Here is a 21,555-nt window from a genome sequence, read left to right on the forward strand (position 1 = left end):
GTACTTCATAGTTGCCAAGGCCACGAGCGAGTGAATCCTGGAGTTTGCATGCAGTCCAGCTGGTTTACCTTGAGAGCCTGCACTCTCAGTCCCTACCCCAGTTGCCTCTGCAGTGTATTTAAATAGTCTCTGTTTACTCAGTAGCTGCCCCCCCCCCGCCCCCGCCCCCTGCCAAACAGCAGAAAGTGGCTTTGTTTTAATGAAAGGTGATGGCCTTTAGGGTCTGAAACTACAGGTCTAGTTAGTGGAAGATATCATTAACTTCTTTTTTCCATTTCTCTTTTAGATATCAGTTTTTCTTGCAGGTGAAGCAAGACGTCCTTCAGGGCCGGCTGCCCTGCCCCGTTAATACTGCTGCTCAGCTGGGAGCTTATGCCATCCAGTGTAGGTTCCACTTAAGTAAATTTGCTTCAGAAGTCTTGAGAAGAATGTTTGAATTTTTCTTTATAAGCAAGTTTATTTTCTAAAGTTCTTCTTGTCAGATGACATTTTTGCTAAGAAGACATTGAGTTTAGCCAAAATTCACGTTTTAATCAGTGTCCCTTCAGAAGGGGTAAAAATGAAGCTGTTAACATATCCCTTATTGTAGGTCGCACGGAGTGCTAGCCACAGGAATAATATTGATTCTTGATTCAGTGGAGGATCTCAAAATCTTTTCTCTTCTGCATTCTACCTTAGTTGATTGAGCCCTCGAAGCTATTATGTCTTAGAGATCCCATTGCTTCTAAGCAGCTGTTATGAAGACTCCACTTGGGCAGGTGCCACCACCAGTTCAGCGAGTGGCACCCATGCAGCTCCCATTGTGTATCAACTCCTGGTATCAGTATGGCGGCCATGGTGGGGCAGCTCTAGGTCGCATCACTGTTTCAGAGGCTGAAGCTGAGGCTGTTCCTACTTAGGATTACTGAGCCCCTTCTAAGAATGAAGCTAGGTGTGGGAGTGATGAAGTAGCATATACTTTGCCTATGTGGTTTCTGCAGACCAGAAGCAGTCTAGAAAAAAATATTCTAGGAAAACTGCTGCGTAAATGAACTGGGCACTGAGTTGGGTTTGAAAGTTGGGTTAATGCAGGGAGGAGAAGTTGTATAAACAGTAATATAATGAGATTTCTGGCTTCATTTTGCTTCTTTGTGTCAACTGTAATGGGATTATGTGCAGCATGGTATTATATTTCCGTGACCATTATCTGGGGCAGATACATTTTGAATCATATGCTCTATTTCTCAGTGTCATTGTCTGAGAAAGGCTATAATAAGGTTATGGTTGTTTTTCACCTCAAGCATTTCCATTATATGTACTTTAAATTCTGTTTACAACATTTTACTTCATATAAACTGGTAAGAATAATTTCAGTGAAAATGGCAATTATAGTCTTGCAGAAAACAAAACTCACATGTTTAAGGCAAGGTTTTGTTTATACTATCCATATATGCACATCAGAGTTGTTTTAAACTAAAATTATTTAGTTATTATCTTACATAAATTTATTAATAAAGCATTGGAAGAAAATGTTTAAGCATGATAGGATGACCTTTATTCCATTTCCTAAAATGAAAAAAAAATTACAATTTCTTTCTTTTTTAGCTGAACTTGGAGATTATGATCCATATAAGCATACTGCGGGATATGTGTCAGAGTACCGGTTTGTTCCTGATCAGAAGGAAGAGCTTGAGGAAGCTATAGAAAGGATACATAAGACTCTAATGTAAGAATCACGTTCTGTTGGCAATAATCAACGTGTATATTAGAGCCTCAGAACTTCATCTTAAAACCAGAAGTTTGCAGTCTTTACCAACATTCCCCCCGCAACCCCCCTCCTAGCCCACCCCATCCCTGGTAATTACCATTCTAGCCTGTGTTTTTGTGAGATTGGCTTTTTTAGATTCCACATATGGGTGATCTTATACAGTATTTGTCTTCATCTGTCTTTTTTCACTTAGCACTATGCCCTCAAGGTCCAGCCACATACTTGAATGTTGCTAAGAATGTTACCATGACAAAAAGGGAAGGCTAATTACGGAATGAGTTGGAGGTATTAGCTGTGCTATGGTGGGGATCATTTTGCAATATATAAATGTATCAGACCAACACATCGTACACCTCAGACGTATACAGTGTTATATGTCAATTATATTTAAGTAAGGCTGGGCTGGAAAAAGAATCCCATTTTATGTTGCAGCATCCATCGACCATCATCTTACGGTATTGGCAGGCTTAAGAAGTTTAATAAATTCTTCACCTGTGCCTTGAACAGTTTTTCTTTCTTTTTTTTAAAACTGCTTACAACACTAAAATGCTCATAGGAAACCCAAAAGTATAGGGATTCCTATCATGGCTCAGTGGTAATGAACCCAACTAGTATCCATGAGGATGCGAGTTCAATTCCTGGCTTCACTCAGTGGGTTAAGGATCTGGCATTGCCATGAGCTATGGCATTGTCATGAGCTAACATGGCTCAGATCCCACGTTGCTTTTGCTGTGGTGTTGGCTGGGAACTTTGACCCCTAGCCTGGGAACTTCCATATGCTGCGAATAAGGCCCTAAAAAGACAGTAATAATAATAATAATAATAATAATAATAATAATAAAAAGTATAAAAGAGAGTAAATCCCAATACTTAAAGTCAGCATATTAACATATTTTTAGTTTTTTAGTTAACAGACTTAGAGACCCCTCTCTATGCATAAATTCCCATAGAGAACATTGATTTTGCATAGATTTATTTATGTATGACTTTATATAAATGGAATCATTCTGTACATACTGTATTTTGCAGTCTTCTATTTTATCAGTCACCAATACCTTGTGAAATTTACTTTTTTAACTATAAACGTATTTTATCATTACAGAGGCCTTAATGTATTTTGGATTTGCTCTGTCTTAAATATGTAAATTTTTCATAGTTACAAGCAAAGCCTTATTTGGTCTCTAGCACTGAATCTGGAAATCATGACACCGTGTGGAGCCTCAGAGGATGCTATGTTAACACCACATGCACTTCTGAGAAATATACATGCTCCCCTAGTAGGATTTTCAATTACTGGCCTGCAGCATTGAAGTTATAATTTAATTATACTGAATTTGGTTAAATCCTCTGTACTGATTAACTTTGCTTTATTGCTTCTTATGTAACATTCCCTCTTGAATTTGCTTGCTTTTAGATCTATTACAGTAAGGGGGGAAATTGTAGAATTAATCTGGTCAACAAAAAATGTTTGCCTAAAGGATCTCTTTCAGCGAGTAGCAGCAGTAGGCAGTTGTTGAACTGCAGTGAGAGAAGCCATCCTGTATTAACACGCCCCAGAATGCCCTCCAGCCTGGTTGTAGAGCCCTTCATTTTAAGGTTTCACTGAAGTGGGTGCTGAGAGAGTGCCTGTTATATTATGAAGAGTGGTGCGTTTGGCCCTTTCTGAGAATACTAATTCCTCTTGGAGTTTCCAAGTAAAACTATGTTTCCAAGTAAAACCTTACACGAAGCTTTGGGTAAGGGCCTTAGATGTTTTACATGATGGCACTGACAGCACGACTATTAATTGTAAGAGACTAAAGCTTGATCAAGGCGTGGTAGCTTCCTTGTGTCTAATTTGTGTACCATGGCCGAAACATGGGATTGCATCAAAGCAGGAATTTTTAATTTTTAAAAATCTGTAACTCCTTTTGTTAACCATGGAAAACCCCTCTGTCCCTCTTTCTCTCTCTCTCATACACGTGCGTGCGTGCATGCACACACACACGGATGCACAGAGTTCCACTCATCTATGGAGATTCCTGGAAGATGCTTACCCTCTAGGAATGAATGCAGTTTTCTGTATATTATCACCAGTAAAGATTTGGGGAAGATTTTTATACTTTGTGTTAAGGAAATGACAAGGATTTTCACAATTTTTAAAGAACCTCATGTGTGCTCCCCCCCTTTTCTGGCCACCACTGTGCTCCTTCCTTTCTCTCCTGATGGAGAGCTACTGGTGCACAGAGACGTTTTACTCTGTGTAAAGGGTATGCCTTTTAATTTGAGTGCTTATTCACTCAGTAATCTCTTTGGGGGCTTCTGAAACTCAAACTTTTTAATATACGTGGGGCCATTGGGATTGGCTATCACGAGCAAAACTAGACTTGGTAAATGAAATGAACTTACAAGTATCACCTCAGAGTGTAAAATTTTGTCACCATGAGGACAAGAGCCTACTTGAAATGCAGAGGCTTATGTTTGCATTAGCACAAAGGATTATTTATTTTTCCAGTGAATATAGTGAAAGTGGTTTATATTCCCTGCGAGAGTGGTAGCTATCGGTAAAGTAAGGCTCTTTGTTTTTATGCTGGATGTAGGGGTCAGGCTCCTTCTGAAGCAGAACTGAATTACTTGCGGACTGCCAAATCCCTGGAGATGTATGGTGTTGACCTCCATCCCGTCTATGTGAGTAACATTTAATTAACACAAAATATTTTAGGTGGATGACATTTTCTTAAAAAGTCACCGAAACTCCCAAAGGAAAGGAGCGGTCTTGTTGTTTAGCGAGCAGATGATACCTTTTCATCTGTGTTTTTTGAACACAGAGAATCTCTTGCGTGGATTAAACCCTAATGAGTTTTGCATAAAAGTCTGTGATTATATTTCCATGTGTAGAAAACAATTAAACAGACTTGAAAACACAATCTGGGTAATAGCTCCAGAGGGCTTAGCTAAATGTCCAAACAGTTCTAAATTGGTGTATAATTGATTATATTAGACAGAAAACAGGAGGATTTTCAAAAAATAGATTTTATGGCTGAAAAGCATTCATAAAATCACCTGCCTGGTAAAGTAGGCTTTAGGCAACAGTATATCTGTAACTGTTGGTTGTTTTATGTGCGATGTACAGGTTCTCTGAGTATCAGGGTCACTGCCTATTATAGTTAGTGCCGTTGCATAAATAGGAACATTTTTTGCAAATTTTCTTCAGTGGCTCATGACAACTCTCTGAATATAGTCTGTGGGCAATTATCATGAATGTGCATTGAGTGTTTTAGATCCAGGTCTTACACTTGGAGCCACTTCTTTAAGGTAACCAATTGGTTATTCTATGCCAGTAAGATTGGAATGTCATTGTCTTTTATTTTATAAGAGTTTAGTTAGCAATAGATGAATCTGATTATTTCAGAAAATGAACCCATGTGACTTATTCTTCACATGAGGTAAATTGCTGAAGATTATATGTAGACTGAATATTTGTCATTTGGATTATGAAACTCAATTTTTTAAGGAACTCACAAAACTAACTGTAATGCAAACAACTTACTGATGCATTCATTTTATAATGTCTTTTGCTCATCAGTGTTGACTAAAACAGATAATCTCATTATTAATAAAGAATTACAATGGTTACAATACAAAAGTACATAAATAAAAATTAAACTGCCCTAAAAAACAAATCAGAATCATTCATGGGTATACTTTTAATATGGCAATAGAAGTTACATATTTGGGAGAAGTAGTAGGTCTCTGATAAATTAGGTTCTAATCTCATTAAATTTTTAAGTGCTCTGTAATTCTCTCCTTTAAAAATACTTCTAAAACTTTGTGGAATAGTTACCTTTTTCCGTTTTAGCCACATTCATTTTGTCAGGTTTATAATTTAAAAATATATATATCTTATAGGAAATGTATAAAAAGAGTCTTCTGCAAAGTGCTTCTGCATCTGTGTAATGGTTACCCTAATTTAAAAATACTTTTTTGAGGGGGGTGCAATTTTATGGTGACTACATTGAATTCACTAGAATCTTCCATGCATTCCTTTAAAATCAAATTTTTAGAACTGACACTGGGCAACAGCTGATAGCCTTTGAAAATAGTTACCTTACATCCTTGGGAGTATGGCTTTGTAAGCTGTTTTTGACCTCAGAGTAGAAATAAGGTGAATACAAACAGTTCTCTTCATGTCCTTGGTACCCACTCAGTCTGTGACATTTTCATTTTGGAATCCCATTTTCTGTCTTTCTTTTTTTTTTTTTTTTTTTTTTTTTCCTTTTCCTCTTTTCTAGGGCTGCACCCATGGCATATGGAGGTTCCCAGGCTAGGAGTCCAGTTGGAGCTGTAGCCGCCGGTCTACGCCAGAGCCACAGCAACACAGGATCCGAGCTGCGTCTGCAACCTACACGACAGATCACGGCAACGCCGGATCCCCAACCCACTGAGGGAGGCCAGGGATCGAACCCGCAACCTCATGGTTCCTAGTCAGATTCGTTAACCACTGAGCCACAACGGGAACTCCTGGAATTCCATTTTCTTAATTGGGGTTGTCATTGCCTAGAAATGAAGCGTTTCCAGTCTTTACCAGAAAAGATTATATTTAAACATTTTGAACAGTCTTAAAAGTCACAAATAGAAGTAGGAAGGGGCATGCTAGAAACCTCTGCAAATCCAAGTATATATCTGCAGGTGGTTGCCTAAGCTTTCTGGGGAGGGGTCAAGGCCTCATGATTGTCCAGAAAGTAAGATCAGGATGAGTCTTTGGAAGGAACTGTTGAGAGCAGCTACTGATGGTCAGTTCTTAGCTGCAGTAGAGAGTCACCAGGAGCACTTCTGTGTTTTTGCTACCTGGGCCCCTTTAGTACAGATTCTCATTTAACTGGTTTTGATAGTACCTAGGCATCAGCATTTTAAGCTGCAGGGGGCATTCCAGTTAGTCTGCAGCCAGGGTTGGACACCACTGTAGAAGCAACATGGGGTGAATCAGTCAGTGGCCTGATTGGGAGGTAGTCCAGGTTCTTTGAGTGAAGTGAGGTGACCAGTAAGAATGCACTAAGAGCGGTTTTCTTTAAAACTTTGAAAAGAGAGCAGTAGGTAAGCTATCATGTTAGCTTAGCTAGCTTTCTAAGCTGATGTCTTTCAAAGACCAGATCCAGTATTAAGGCAACAGATTATGTTCGTATGGCCAGTTACAGTTTGACAAAGAGTTTTTTAGTTGGAGTTCCCATCGTGGCACATTGGTTAATGAATCCGACTAGGAACCATGAGGTTGCAGGTTCGATCCCTGGCCTTGCTCAGTGGGTTAAGGATGTGGCATTGCCGTGAGCTGTGGTGTAGGTTGCAGACGTGGCTTGGATCTGGCATTGCTGTGGCTCTGGTGTAGGCTGGCGGCTACAGCTCCGATTAGACCCCTAGCCTGAGAACCTCGTTATGCCACTGGAGCGGCCCTAGAAAAGGCAAAAAGACCAAAAAAATAAAAATAAATAAAAATAAATTTAAAAAGGTTTTTTAGTTGAATAAATTATAGTTATAAGCATATGTTTGTTTTTACAGGGAGAAAACAAATCTGAGTATTTCTTAGGATTAACTCCGGTTGGTGTTGTTGTCTACAAGAATAAAAAGCAAGTGGGGAAGTATTTCTGGTAAGTTAACTTGAGGGCAGGGTGGGTTTTAAAGTTATACACTGTATATATTGGGCTTACATGTCTTATGTGTCTTTGAAAGGATTGGGAAAAAGAGAACAAGTACACTTCCAGTGGTCAGTAAGAAAATGAGTGAAATCGGGTAAAAGTTTTCTTCCAGGAGTTCCTGCAGTGGCTCAGTGGAAAGGAATCTGACTAGCATCCATGAGGATGCAGGTTCGATCCCTGGCCTTGCTCATTGGGTTAAGGATCCAGTGTTGCTGCGAGCTTGTGTAGGTCATAGATGAGGCTTGGATCCCACATTATTGTGGCTGTGGTGTAGGCCATCAGCTACAGCTCCTTTTTGACCCCTATCCTGGGAACATCCATGTGCCACAGGTGTGGCCCTAAAAAGACAAAAAAAAAAAAAAAAAAAAAAAAAAAGTTTTCTTCCAGTGCATCTCGGTATGGATTTTCTCTGTAAATTTCAGGTACTGTGATTCTGGACAGTCTTGTCCATGGAAGATGGATTTTCTGCCTATTCCAGTGTATGCTGGTGGGCTGTGGGTCCAGGACTTCTGTGAGCTTCAACTCTAAATGGGGAAAGAGATGAGAGAGATTGGGGGTCTGGGAAGGCAGCACTGCCAAGGCCAGCAGATCCCAAGCTTGCCTACATTTCCTGGAGAATCCCAGGAAAGTGAGAATGGAATTTATTTAGGAAGGCGTCCAGAGCAAAGGATGTACAGAGAACTCTCTCCAGCTACGGTAGCACAGTCTATATAGGAGCCAGGATAAACCAGTCTTTTCCCACTGGATACCGTCTCTGAATTTCTGATTAATTCTTAAAAACAGCGCCACCACCACCATCTGTTTTGTTTTACAGGCCTCGGATTACAAAGGTGCACTTCAAGGAGACACAGTTTGAGCTCAGAGTCCTGGGGAAAGATGTAAGTTTGTGTTTTGCACTTACCTTCCCTGAGACGGGAAGTCTTGTCTGCCCATTGATAACTTAGAAGACACGGTGAAGTAAAACTGTCCTGTTTTCGTCAGCCACAGCCACATGGAACCGGCTTAGGTGACTCATGTGAACATCATCTTCTCAAGGAAGGGAAGGGGAAGTGAGTAGAAATGAATGAGTTAGTAACAGAGAAATGTCACTTCAGTTTTAGCAAGAGGCAAAAAGATAACCTTTCTAGGGCTCACTCTACAGAGAGTAGGAGTTGATTAGCTCTTCCATATTGTCTGTAAAAGGTGCAGACATCAGATTGATGGTCAGAAGGGTGCAGCCTGCATGCAAGGCAAAACATGTCCTAAATTTATCCTGAAGTAGATTGAACAGCCTGTAGGGAGTCATACTTCTGTTCTTTTCTTCATTGAGCGTGGTAGAGAAAGCGGATGGGAAACACTGGACGCTTTCAAGGAAGTGTAAGCCAGGGATTTAAAGATGCTGACCGTGGCTCTGTAGCCTGGCAGAGTTGGACTGTTTGGGTAGCGGACAGAGTATTTGTCAGAGCCTCGGGGTGTACTCATGCCTTGACAGGCAGCTTTTAGGAAACTGGGCCAAAAAAGGCAGGGATGTAGAAGCTCCCTTTTAATCTCCCTGTGAAAATAACGCTCCCTTGAAGTGCTGTTTCTCTGATGCATGTTTATGGGATACAAGGTGAAAATATGGCAGAGGAGCATCCACCCTGCTGTCTCTTTGATACTGACTTTATGCAGAACAGAAACTTAAGTGAATGGCATTGAATTGACTTTCAGATAAGATCCTTGTTGTAAAAAAGAGATAAACAAAATCTGCTGGTGCATCCACAAGTTGAGACACAGGAAGAAAAGCGGCTGCAGCTACCGTTGGAACCTGGTGTCCAGCGTGGCACCCTATCTGTAGCAGGTGCTCAGTAAATACCTGTCACCTGATCAATGAACTGATCTGCTGGGCGGGTGTGGGGCTAAGTCAGAAAACCTGGTACTGGAGTTCCCGTTGTGGCTCAGCAGGTTAAGAACCTGACATAATGTCTGAAAGGATGCAGGTTCAATCCCTGGCCTCATTTGGTGGGTGAAGAATCTCATATTGAAGTTCTGTTGTGGTGCAGCAGAAACAAATCTGACTAGGGACCATGAGGTTGTGGGTTCCATCCCTGGCCTCGCTCAGTGGGTTAAGGATCCCGCGTTGCCGTGAGCTATGGTGTAGGTCGCAGACTCGGCTCGGATCCTGCGTTGCTGTGACTCTGATGTAGACTGGCAGCTACAGCTTCCATTAGACCCCTAGCTTGGGAACCTCCATATGCTGAGGGTGGGGCCCTAAAATGACAAAAGACAAAAAAAAAAAAAAAAAAAAAAGAATCTGATATCATTGTGGCTCTGACATAGGCTGGCAGCTGCAGCTTCAATTCAACCCCTACCTAGCCTGGGAACTTCTATATGCTGCTGATGCAGCCCTCTAATTGGATTTTGAAATATTTTAACTTGTAAGGAGGAGAAATTCCTGATTTTTCAAGGAATGAATAGTCCAAAAACCTTATAGTAGTACTTTCTAGTTTGTAGAAAATGTAGTTTTCTTCAAGTCCTGATTAGATCCAACAGTCTTAAAAGATAAACTGATGAAATACTGAATTAACATCATCCAAAAGTAGGGAGTTCTCATTGTGGTGCAGCAGAAATGAATCCATGTAGTATCCATGAGAATGAGGGTTTGATCTTGGCCTTGCTTGGTGGGTTAAGGATCTGGCATTGTTGTGAGCGGTGGTGTAGGTCACGGACGAGGCTTGGATCTGGTGTTGCCGTGGCTGTGGCATAGGCCGGCAACTGCATCTCCAACTTGACCCATAGCCTGGAAACTTCCATATGCTGCACCTTCAGCCCTAAAAAGCAAACAAAAACAAAAAACAAACAAAAATCTGAAAGTAGAATAGGTCATTATTTAGCGATGTTATACAGTTTTCTCCCTGTCCTGCTGCCGGTTTCACATAACTTAATAAGCAAGGAGTAAGTTCTGTTTAATACATTGAAAATAACATTTCAAGTTTTTAATGAGAATATGATATTGAAATGATAACACTTTTCATGGAAGCATCACTGTTATTCAAAGTCATTCTTGGAGTTCCTGTTGTGGCTCAGAGGAAGCGAACCCAACTAGTACCCATGAGCATTCAGATTCTATCCCTGGCCTCACTCAGTGGGTTAAGGATCTGGCATTGCCATGAGCTGTGGTGTAGGTCGCAAAGGTGGCTCAGATCTGGCATTGTTGTGACTGTGGGGCAGGTCAGCAGCTACAGCTCTGATTTGACCCCTAGCCTGGGAACCTCCATATGCCACACCTGGAGCCCTAAAAAGAAAAAAATTAATTAAGACATTTTCCCCCTTGGACCTAAGTTATTTTTGTGAATGAGCTGTTTTAAACCCCTTTTACATTATTATTTATACTACCTTAAAATGTCTCCAATTGCCTTGGGATAAATACTTGGTAAAAGTGAAGCTAACTTAAACTTTATGCTCCTTACATTTCTTCATTATTAGGCAAGAACAACAAAATTGATGCCGTCATGACTTTTTTTTAATGCAGTCTCCAAGGTGTGAAATGGTTTCCTGCAGTTGGCTCAGCCCTTTTGCCATCACATCTCTAAGAAGGAATGGTTGTTTGTTCCGGGGTGGCCTGAGGCAGTACATGCTCCTGGGTCATTAAGTTTAGTGGCAGTGACCTTTATTTAGTATTGTGTCAGAGCAGGTCACATATAACTCAGGTTTAAATCAAAGGGAGTTTTAATTTAATTTTATTATATAGCATATTAATTTAAGCAAACCACTCAATTTCCTTACTATTCTGGCTTTACAGATTCTTTCTTCTTTCTCTGCCTCTTTGTGAAGTGGCGATTTACTTAATGGTAGAATTAAGTTGAGTATTATGGAGGCCTTTAACTGTAATCATAGATTAAATAAAAAAGCCCCCTCAGGCCCAACATGGAACAGTAATCACAATTAGCTTGAAAAATGATTGAAGTACTTATTCTGCTATTTTTCCAGTGGGCTGATCTGGTTCAGTGTTTTTAGGGCCAAATTCAGAGATTCAGTTCCCAAAAGAATGGCAGTAGCCTATAAAGAAAAGATATTCCTGGTGACACATTAAGTCTCTAATATTGTCCAATTCCACTTTTTAATACTAACTGTGTCCATCATAACATATTGACAAATCTTAATAAATACTGCTAATGTATTGTCACATACCAATTATCTGTTTATATATTGCATTGCATCCACAAATAACTCTTTCACCTTTCTCAGATATAGCCTTAGTGAGTTCAGTGATTCATTTTTGAGAGAACAGCAAATAGCTGTCTGCAACTAAATACTAATTGTGTAGAAATTTATTCCTCTGACACATTCAGAAGCTAATTAGTATAAATACTTTGATGCATTATTTAAGCCTCAAAATAGGTATTGTGGCTTAAAGAAGATGATGATTGTGGAAATCTAGGAATTACACTGTAAAAAGAAAATGTAAATTATCTGTGAACTTAAAATTGTGAGGTAGTGATTATCATTTTGGCACAAACTCAGATTTTTTTCCTGTTAGAGTGAACATGTGATATATGTGTTTATGTGTATACATGTGGTTTTGAGCACAGTTTTTATGCTTCATAGCATATCGTATATATTTCTTCTTTTATTATATTCATTCATGTGTGCCTTTATGGTATTTGGTAATATGTTTTACTTTAATGGGTTTTACTTTTTTTTTTAATATTGCAGATAAATTTTTTTTCTCCTATTTTAACTGTGTTTCCCCTGCCCCCTTTGGCTAGTAAAATTTATACTATGGAATTTAATGTTTATCTGAAATCCAGTCATTTTATTGAATTCTTGTGTTCTGGCCAAGATTCCTACTCTGATTCTTATAAACTTTTATAGATATATAATTCTATCATGCACAAATAAAAATAGTTTATCCCCTCATTTCTGTTATTTAATAAAGCTTCATAGTTTAAAGTACTAGTCAGAACTTCCAGAAGAGTGTTAAGTAATCCAGCAAGACAAGACATTCTGGATTGGTTTTTGATTTTAATGAAAATACCGCTATTGTTTTGCCACTTATATGTTAGCTCTTACTTTTAAGAATGTGTTTATTGTTTATTACCAGGGGTTTAAATTTTTTAAAAGTCTGGATCAAATGGTTGCTTTCCGTTGAATACCTTGATTACCAAGATTCTTGCTAATTCACTCACTCAACAGCTCATGTCTATTTCCAGGTGAGAGAGGACAGTGGCTTGAACCAGGGTAGCAATATTCCAAGTATGGAGAAGCTTGTAGAGTCTGGATTTAGCCACATGGTTTTGTGGACGTGGGGAGGTAGGAGAAAGGGGCACCCTGGTGACTTAAAGATGTTAGATATGAAGGGCAGGAAGAATGGAGCTGCCCTTCAGGGAGGTGGGGAAGGCTATGAGGAGAGCAGGCTCAGGGGAAAGATCAGGAGCCCCATTTTTTTACATTTTGAATCTGATGTGTCAGACATTTAAGTGGGGATTTTTTTCTTTTTTTTGCTGCAAGTTGATGTGAGATCGCAGATCCCAGACCAGACCGGGGATTGAACCTCAATTGCAGTAGTAAAAGTGCCGAATCCTAACTACTGGACCAACAGGGAACTCCCTAAGTGGGGACATTTAATAAGTGGGCTTTGTGAGTCTGGAGTTTGGGCCCAGTGTCTGGGGAGCATACTCAAATTTGAGAATCACTGACGTATCCCAGTATTCAAAGCCATGAGACTATATGAGGTCATTAGGATAGTGAGTGTAGGTAAGAAGAGAAAGGGAAGAACCAGAAAGGGAGGCTGAGATGGAACAACCAGGGAGATAGAAGGAGTACTATTTGTCCTCACCTTTGCCAAGTAAAAGTCATGTATTAAGTGCCACACAATGCTGATAGATTGAATTAGATAAGGACTGAGAATTGACCATTGTAGGAGGTCATTGATAAAACCAGTGTTGGTGGATTGAAGAGTGAGCTTTAACCCAGCAAGTCCATGCTTAGGTCTGTGTACCCTAGAGAATCATAAGGGCCATGTGTATTCATTGTAACTCTTACATGAAAGCAAAAAACAACATAGAAGTTCATTAATAGGATAATGAACACCTAAATTGACAGATGTTGATTAAGAAAAACAAAAGAGGTAATAGGAGGAGTGGAATTGGAGATGGTGAGTGTGGACAACTCTTCTGAGGAGTTTTGGCACAAAGAAGAACAAACAGGGAGATAACTGGCACGGGAAGTAGATCAAGAGGGATGTGTTTTGCTTTCTGAGTTGGAAGAAATAACAGCACATGTATACCCTGATAAGAATGATCTACAAGGTAGAAAGTTGATGCAGGAGAGAGAAATGCTGGAATGATATTCCTTGAGTAGAGGACAGGGGATGACAGCTATTGTATAAATGGAAGGATATACCTGGTTTAGAGGGCAGCCAGGACAGTTCACCTCAGGTTTGCAGGCAGGAAGGTGGAGCATGGGAGTGTAGATTAGGATGAGTAGACAGTTTTCTTCTGGGCATTCTGCTGTTTATTTTGAGAAATCTAGGAAGCAAGATCAGCTAAGACTGAGGTTGCGGAGCATGTGTTGGGCCTAAAGGAAGAGGAAGCTATGAAATAGTAATTTTGAAGAGAAAACGGACATGAGATGTGTGGTCTGATGATATCCTATGATAACTTGGTAGCATGAAGGGTCATGAATTTAAAGTGAGCCCATTCTCGGTGTGCTTTTCTCCGGCCACATTCAGTGACACTGGGGCAGGCATGGAGCAAGAGGGGAGTTGATCTTGTTAAGAAAGCAGTACCCAGAGACCAGCAGGGGAGCAATTGTGGTGATTTACCATGGAGTTGAAACTTGAGAAGGAGGTGAGTGAGTGGTTTAGTTGAGAGATTGTAGAGTATTTGGAGGAGGGAGCTGGAGAGTGAGGGTGGTGGTGGTCAGAAAGTTGGGTGCTAGGGTTGAGATTAGGGAGAGGCTTCAATTATTGTAAAGGGAAAGTTGTCCTAGAGCAGTGTTTCTAACTGGTGGCTGTTACCTCTCACCTCCTGCTCCCCACCCCCAAGGATACTTGGCAACATCTAGAGTCATTTTTGGTGTCACAGTGCTGGGTGGGGCAGGGATGCTACTGGTTTCTGGAGAGTAGAGGTTGAGTGTGCTGCTCACCTTTTCCCCAAGTGTTGTATATTGGTACAGGAAGAACTCCGCCCCCTGCCCCAACCAACACAGAAGTGTCACTGGTGCTGTAACAGGGAAGCCCTGCTTTGGAATTAAGAACATGAGTGTGAGGAGCTGGGAGAGTGAGCAAGACAACCTTGTTGGAAGATAGAAGTTCTGGGAACTGGGATGTCTGGGGAGTAGGAAGAATCGTTTCTTCATATATTGAAATTTCCAGGGAGCTCCCATTGTGGCTCAGTGGATTACAAACCCAACTAGTATCCATGAGGATGTGGGTTCAATCCCTGGCCTCGCTGAGTGGGTTTGGAGAGGGTGACAGAGGCAATAGTAGCATCATCATGCAAGGGAGATGACTGTGAGGATGACAACCACTATAGAGATTGTAGGCAGTAGAATATGATGAGATTCAAAGCTGGGAGGTTTAGGGGAAAAAGGATAGAGAATGGTCTGTAAGTGGTGATGGGGAGGAAGGAGGATTCTCTCCCACTTGTGGGCCCAGTGATACCTGAATAGTGGGGGCAAAATGCACAGCACCACTTACAAAGACTGCAGTGGACACTATCCTCAGAGGAGAGCCCCTGGAGTTCTGAAGCCAGGGCTGACTGACTCAAGAGGGCGAAGGCGGGAGTTCCCATTGTGGCTCAGTGGTTAACGAATCTGACTAGGAACCATGAGGTTGTAGGTTCAATCCCTGGCCTTGCTTAGTGGACTGGGGATCTGGCATTGCTGTGAGCTGTGGTGTAGGCCAGCGGTTACAGCTCCGATTAGACCCACAGCCTGGGAACTTCCATATGCCACAAGTGCGGCCCTGGAAAAGAAAGACAAAAAAAAAAAAAAAAGGATGGTGAAGGCAGTTGAAGAGAACAGATTGGAGCTAGGGGATTCTGCCCATGGTGAGCTGTGAATTCGAGGGCACCAAAAAAGGGTTTCAGTGGATGGCTAGCGGTGCGAGGGGAGATGCTGAGCATTGCTAGGGGTTGACTAACATAAATAGAGAAGCGGCATAGAGAGATGGGGGCCAGTGGACCCAATGCAGATGGAGGTGAAGCGGCTGTGAAATTCAAAAGGGAGCGAGGGTTGGTTTCCCACCGTGCACCCTGGTGATGAGGGTAGGAGGCCAGAGGGAAGGGAGAAGGTTCCAAGGCACGAGTTTAGTCGTCCCTTCCTGGGGTGGGGCTCCTCTGACCTGGGTGCATGTGCTGGACTGACTGACAGCCTGGAGGACTGGTGGGGGACTGAGTGGCCCACCAAGCCCAGGCCTGAGTTCCCTTTCAGAAAGAGCATGCTGGCTGCAGGGTAGACATGGAAGTAAGAATAGAGACAGACAAGTTAGGAGCCGGTAGACTGATCAGGAAGGAGACCAATGGGCAGATTTGGGAGGCATTTAGGAGGTAAAATTGCTTCTGATTGGTAGCAGATTGAATGTTTTTGTGAAAAATAGGTAAGAGTTTAGGATCACACCCATATTTCCTGGTTCCATTAACAGGGAAAGAAGGCAGTCCCCACCACAGGCTCAGAAGTTGGCGCGTACTGAGCACATGTGTTGAATAAATGAAAATAAATGGTGCTCTGATTACTTTTACGTGTGATGCATCATGGAACTAATCTCTGCTAAACCTACCCAGGATGTATAACCAAAAGATTTCTGGCAGCTCTGGCCATGAGTAATGAGACCCACTTGGCTGAACTCTCAGCTTGCCCTAAGAAGAGCACTCAGGAAGTGACGGTGGCCAGGAGCTGTCACTGTCAACAAGCCCAAGAGGTCTTGCTTATGTAAGCTAGGGGTTCCTTTCACATTTTAAGTAGAAGTACAGATTTTTAAAAATTTATTTTTATTTGAAAATAATTCAGGAGTTCCCTTCGTGGCTCAGCAGTTAATGAACCTGACTAGGATCCGTGAGGATGCGGGTTTGATGCCTGGCCTTGCTCAGTGGGTTATGGATCTGGTATTGCCATGAGCTGTGGTAGGTCACAGAGGTGACTTGGATCCCGCATTGCTGTGGCTCTGGCATAGGCCGGCATCTGTAGCTCTGATTTGAGCCCTAGCCTGGCAACTTCCACATGCTGCGGGTACAGCATTTTTTAAAGAAAAAAAAATTCCAAATTTACAAAAAGTTGCAAAGATTAATATGCTACAAAGAACAAGGTCACCTATTGTTACATTCACTTTGTTGGCATTTTTACTTCATTTCCTTTTTTTGTTATCTCTGCATACACACACACAAACAACATTCAGAACAATGTGACAATAAGTTTTATGTGTCATATGTCTCTAAATATTTCAATGTGTACTTCCTAAGAGTAGGGGATTTCTCTGATAGGACTGCAGTACAGTTATCAACTTAATAAGTTGATAGAACACTTCTGTCATCTACTTTGTATGTTCTGATTTGTTGGTTGACCTAATAAGGTTCTTCATAGCATTTTCCTGCTCCAGTATAGAATCAGATTAGCTTCTGTAATCTGGAACATTTTCGTAGCATTTTTATTTTTTATAACATTGAAACGTGAAGAAAACAATTCTCCACTTTTTGAAAAGACAGTTGACCCTTGAGCAAGGGGTTTGAACTGGTTGGATCCACCTATAGGTGGATTTTTTTTTTCTTTTTCACTGAATAGGTCGCCCAGGTACTCCCTGATCTGTGGTTGGTTGAACATACAGTACAGAATCTTGGATCCAGAGGGCCAGCTGTAAAGTTATACTGGCTTCTCAGCTATGAAGGGGTTGTTGCTCATGACCCCTGAGTTGCTTAAGGGTTGACTTTAGAACGATGCTCCTTTCATGTTTGTCTGATATTTCACTGTGATTAGATGAGGTTCTGCATTCTCAGCTGGAGAGCAGCACGAGTAGAGTCGGGTCCCTCCCAGGGTGTCACATCTGGAGGCACGTGGTGACCCCTGTCTGCCTCTCCTTGGTCAAGTTTGATCACCCAGCCATGGTTGTCCCAATTTTCCCCTCTATAATTCCTTTTTTTTTTTTTTTTTTTCTTTTGCAGCTAATAAGTAACCCTTGGAGGGATAATGTAATTCAATGCCAATACCCTACTTCAGAATTTCCTTGTAGGTCTAGTGCTCACCGAGGACTCTTGCCTGCTCTCATTTTTTACTCTGATGCTTGTAAAATGCTGATTTTCTAGCCCTCCCACTGCCTCCACATTCATCAGTCAGCCCTTGACATTCATCTGCTCGTGAGAGACTCACCTTCTCTCTTTTTTTATTTCTGTTCTTGGCATGGACTTATTTATTCAGTGCTTTATAGTACACTGTGTACATAACCATTCTCTTGTTGAAGTTGTCCTAGATTTGGCCAGTGGGAGCCCCTTTAGTCTGGCTCCCATGTGCCCTTTTGATCTACCCTTACCAATTTTTTTTTTTGGTCATTTTATTCCTTTTTGGTATAATATGGCATTTCCGGTGTGTCTTGTACCTACACCGTACCCACCCTCTTATCAGCCATTTCTGCAAAGAGTCCTGGTTCCTTTTAGTGGGAAAGGGAGAGATCTGGGTATTAGGTGTGGTCATTGCTTCTGGGGTGACTTTGCTTCTTGGCTTTGTACTGAGCAAAGCTAGGGAGTACATGCATGAATATACACATGCCTGTAACTGTAAATACATACATTCATGCACATGTGCATGTATAAACGTGCTTGTGCACATTTTACCAATCATAAATTCATGGCATATTTTCAGTCTCCATCCATCTCCACAGGGCTTGCTCTTCCTTCCCTCATTTCATTATTTGTACAGCCTCTTTGGCGTTGACATCCGTGGCTCCCAACAACCGTAACTCATTTACTTGTTTGCTCACTTTTTAGGCCTGCAGCCACAATATATGGCAGTTCCCAAGCTAGGGGTCAAATCGAATCAGAGCTTCAGCTCCCGGCCTATGCTTCAACCATGGCAATGCCAGACCTGAGATGTGTCTGCGACCTATGCCACAGCTCACAACAATGCTAAATTCTTAACCCACTGAGCAGGCCAGGGATCGAACCCACATCCTCATGGATACTAGTTGGGTTAGTTTCCACTGAGCCGTTATGGGAACTCCCAGTTGGCTCACTTCTAAACTACATCTTAAATAGTTTCAGAATAGCTTTGGCTAAACCTCTAAAATTGACAAGTTTTTTTTTTTTTTTTTTTTAATGGTGTTTCATTCACATACACCACCTTGCTAAGACTGAACATAGAGTCTAATACGGTGTTCAAAATTTACTTGGATTGGCCTTTTATTCCCTCTTTCCCCATTTCTGTGGTTATAGTATTCATTTGAGAATTAGTTAGGTTTACCTGTTTCAGTTAGCTTTTGGTTATTCATCCCACCTTCATATCTTCATTTATTTGCTTTTATTTTTTGAAGATGCAGAAGATCAGAATGCTTCCAAAAGGCAAAACAATGTAAGAGGGCATACTCTGAAGTATCACCAACTCCAATATTTCTGCACTTCTGTTCTCCCACCCTTCCTTGTAGGCAACCAACCTCAGTGTTCTATGGTTTATCTTCCTTCCTGAATTTCTGTTTGTAAAGATAAGCATATTTTAAATTTTTTCTTCTTTCATACCTAAAATATATAGCATACTGTATGGTTTTGTGCTTTTTCTTTGACTTAATAATATCTCTTCAAAGTCTCTCTCTTTTAATTCATGGAGAGCTTTCTTCTCTTCTATAGCTGCATAGTACTCCATTGAGTGTTTGCACCGTAGTTTATTCCACCAGTCTCTTATGCTGGGACATTGAAGTATTTCTTATCATTGGCAATTATAAATTTTCCTTCAATCAATAACTTTGTGTATGTATTTTTATATTGTTGGAGTGGTGTCTTTGGAACAAATTCTCAGGAGTGGAAATGTTGCATATTCCCCCTCCCCACCTCCACCCACCAGTGTTTGTGCCATTTTGCATTTCACTGACCACGTATGAGTATGTCTGAAACTCTAGGTGTTATATTTACCCCTAAGTATTCACAAGTGTGTCTCTGTTAGTAACATTTCGATCCTGATGCTTTTTGACAGTTTGGTTTGGAGACTTTTAGGTTCAGTGATGGTCTACTAGACTTGTGGTTAAACGGCATTGTTGAAGTCCAGATCTCTCCCTTCTCTAACTTTGGACAATTTCCTGAATGACATCTAACCTAGATTTATCTTCTCTTATTACAGGGTTGTTGTAAGGTTGAATGAACCCGATCCAAAGTTGGACTGGGAGTTTCCTGTCGTGGCACAGTGGTTAACGAATCTGACTAGGAACTGTGAGGTTGCAGGTTCGATCACTGGCCTTGCTTAGTGGGTTGGGGATCTGGCGTTGCCCTGAGCTGTGGTGTAGGTTGCAGACCCGGCTTGGATCTGGTGTTGCTGTGGCTGTGGCACAGGCCGGCGGCTACAGTTCTGATTCAATCCCTAGCCTGGGAACCTCCATATGCCTCGGAATAGGCCCTAGAAAAGGCAAAAAGACAAAAAAAAAAAAAAAAAAAAAAACACCAAAAAAACAAAACAGCAAAGCCAGACTGTAATAAGCACCTGGGTACTTGTTTCTGAATTGAAACTGTCTTGCCCTCATGCACTTAGAGCTCTTGAAGTTTTTGCACAGCAAAGGGCTCAGGGAGCACCTTGTTCTTGACTGGCCTGGGCTGGTGGATAGTTTGTGTCAGGGTAGGAAGGGGAACTTAGGTGTTCCAGGCCCATGGAGTTTCCTTTGCTTCATTTGGTAGTATGTATGTTTCTTCATAATTGAAACACATGAGCCATTTGTTTGGAAGGAATTTCTAAATTCTGCTATAAAACTTTCTCACATTAAGAGTATCAGTAGATCTTATCAGATAGGCCTTCATTTTAATAAGCATAAGTCAAATTTGTTATTGAAATTTTTTAAGCATTTGCAAGACTGACAATAAGGATTAATTATCATTGAAAAATTAAATCTGCAAGTGTTAAGAGAGAAATGCTGACATTTTAGGAAACCCTACAGTTTAACTATCTCCTCTTTAAAGAGCAGATGAGGGAAAGATAGAGTAAAAACAACAATACCGAAAGCAAACCATCTGGAATCCTGGGTTTGCATCTGTGATTTTTTTCAAATAGGAAGCAGAATAAGCTCAGGGTAGTCATTTTCAAAGTTTACTGAAACATGATATAAATATTCTCTAATGTTTTGGCTCATGTTTTCTCCTTTTGAATTCTTGGGAGAAAAAGGAAAAAAGAGGACATGCAACATAATCTAACACATGCTTTCCAACTCTATAATTTATGTTTCTATGAACTTGAAAGCGTTATGAGCAATTATTCATCAAGTAATTAATTTATTCATCTGTAAAAGAGGTAAAAGGGTTTTTTATATTTAGTATATAATTTGAATATAACCCACACAGCTGCTGAAAAGAATCCTAGAATATTTTTGCTGTTTTTGTTCTTTTGTTGTAAATTACAACATACATGCAGGAATGGAAACTGATTTTATTCTTCTGGTGGTGTGCTGAAATGCACAGTGATTTTTAATTCTAACTATATTATGTGTACCTCAAAAAGAATTAAAAAAATAACTGATGTCTGTGTGTAGGGATGTTTATGTGTAGTGTAATATTTTCTTTCTTTCTTTTTTTTTTTCTTTTTTTTCTTTTTAGGGCCGCACCTGCAGCATATGAAAGTTCTCAGGCTAGCGGTCGAATGGGAGATGCAGCTGCCAGCTTGTGCCACAGCCACAGCAACAAGGGCTCCAGGCTGCATTTGTGACCTGTGCTGCAGCTCGAGGCAACACTGGATCCTTAATCCAGGGATCAAACCCACATCCTCATAGATACTCCGTCAGGTTCATAACCCTCTGAGCCACAACGAGAACTCCCTATAGTGTGATATTTTCTAAACCAGAGTACTTGAAAGAAAGTTTTTGCTCATATAAATCAGAGAGACACCAGCTATCTACCAGCTGTAGGAGATTCACAGTTCACATTAACAGTTAAAAGGTCTGAGTGTTTGATTCAGTATTTCCCAGCCTTATTTGACTGTAGAACTCTTTTTATGCCAATAGCACAA

The 21,555-nt window shown here is 40.9% G+C and overlaps 1 long non-coding RNA gene across 6 annotated transcripts in view; it reads left to right on the forward strand.

Annotated features, from left to right (window-relative positions):
- Positions 1–21,555, forward strand: part of LOC100739170 (band 4.1-like protein 4A) — a 269,965-nt gene that overhangs the window by 158,801 nt on the left and 89,609 nt on the right. For all 6 annotated transcript variants that reach the window (XR_014838559.1, XR_002342067.2, XR_014838558.1 and 3 more), the window contains 5 exons: positions 287–384; positions 1,585–1,705; positions 4,327–4,414; positions 7,280–7,368; positions 8,231–8,294. This is a non-coding gene — a long non-coding RNA (band 4.1-like protein 4A). The remainder of the gene's footprint in view (positions 1–286; positions 385–1,584; positions 1,706–4,326; positions 4,415–7,279; positions 7,369–8,230; positions 8,295–21,555) is intronic.

The sequence above is a fragment of the Sus scrofa genome, chromosome 2, assembly GCF_054392235.1.
Source record: "Sus scrofa isolate SSC_HxYL_T2T_F1_AM1 chromosome 2, Sscrofa_HxYL_maternal_Yorkshire_Landrace_v2.0, whole genome shotgun sequence".
NCBI classification, from domain to species: domain Eukaryota; kingdom Metazoa; phylum Chordata; class Mammalia; order Artiodactyla; family Suidae; genus Sus; species Sus scrofa.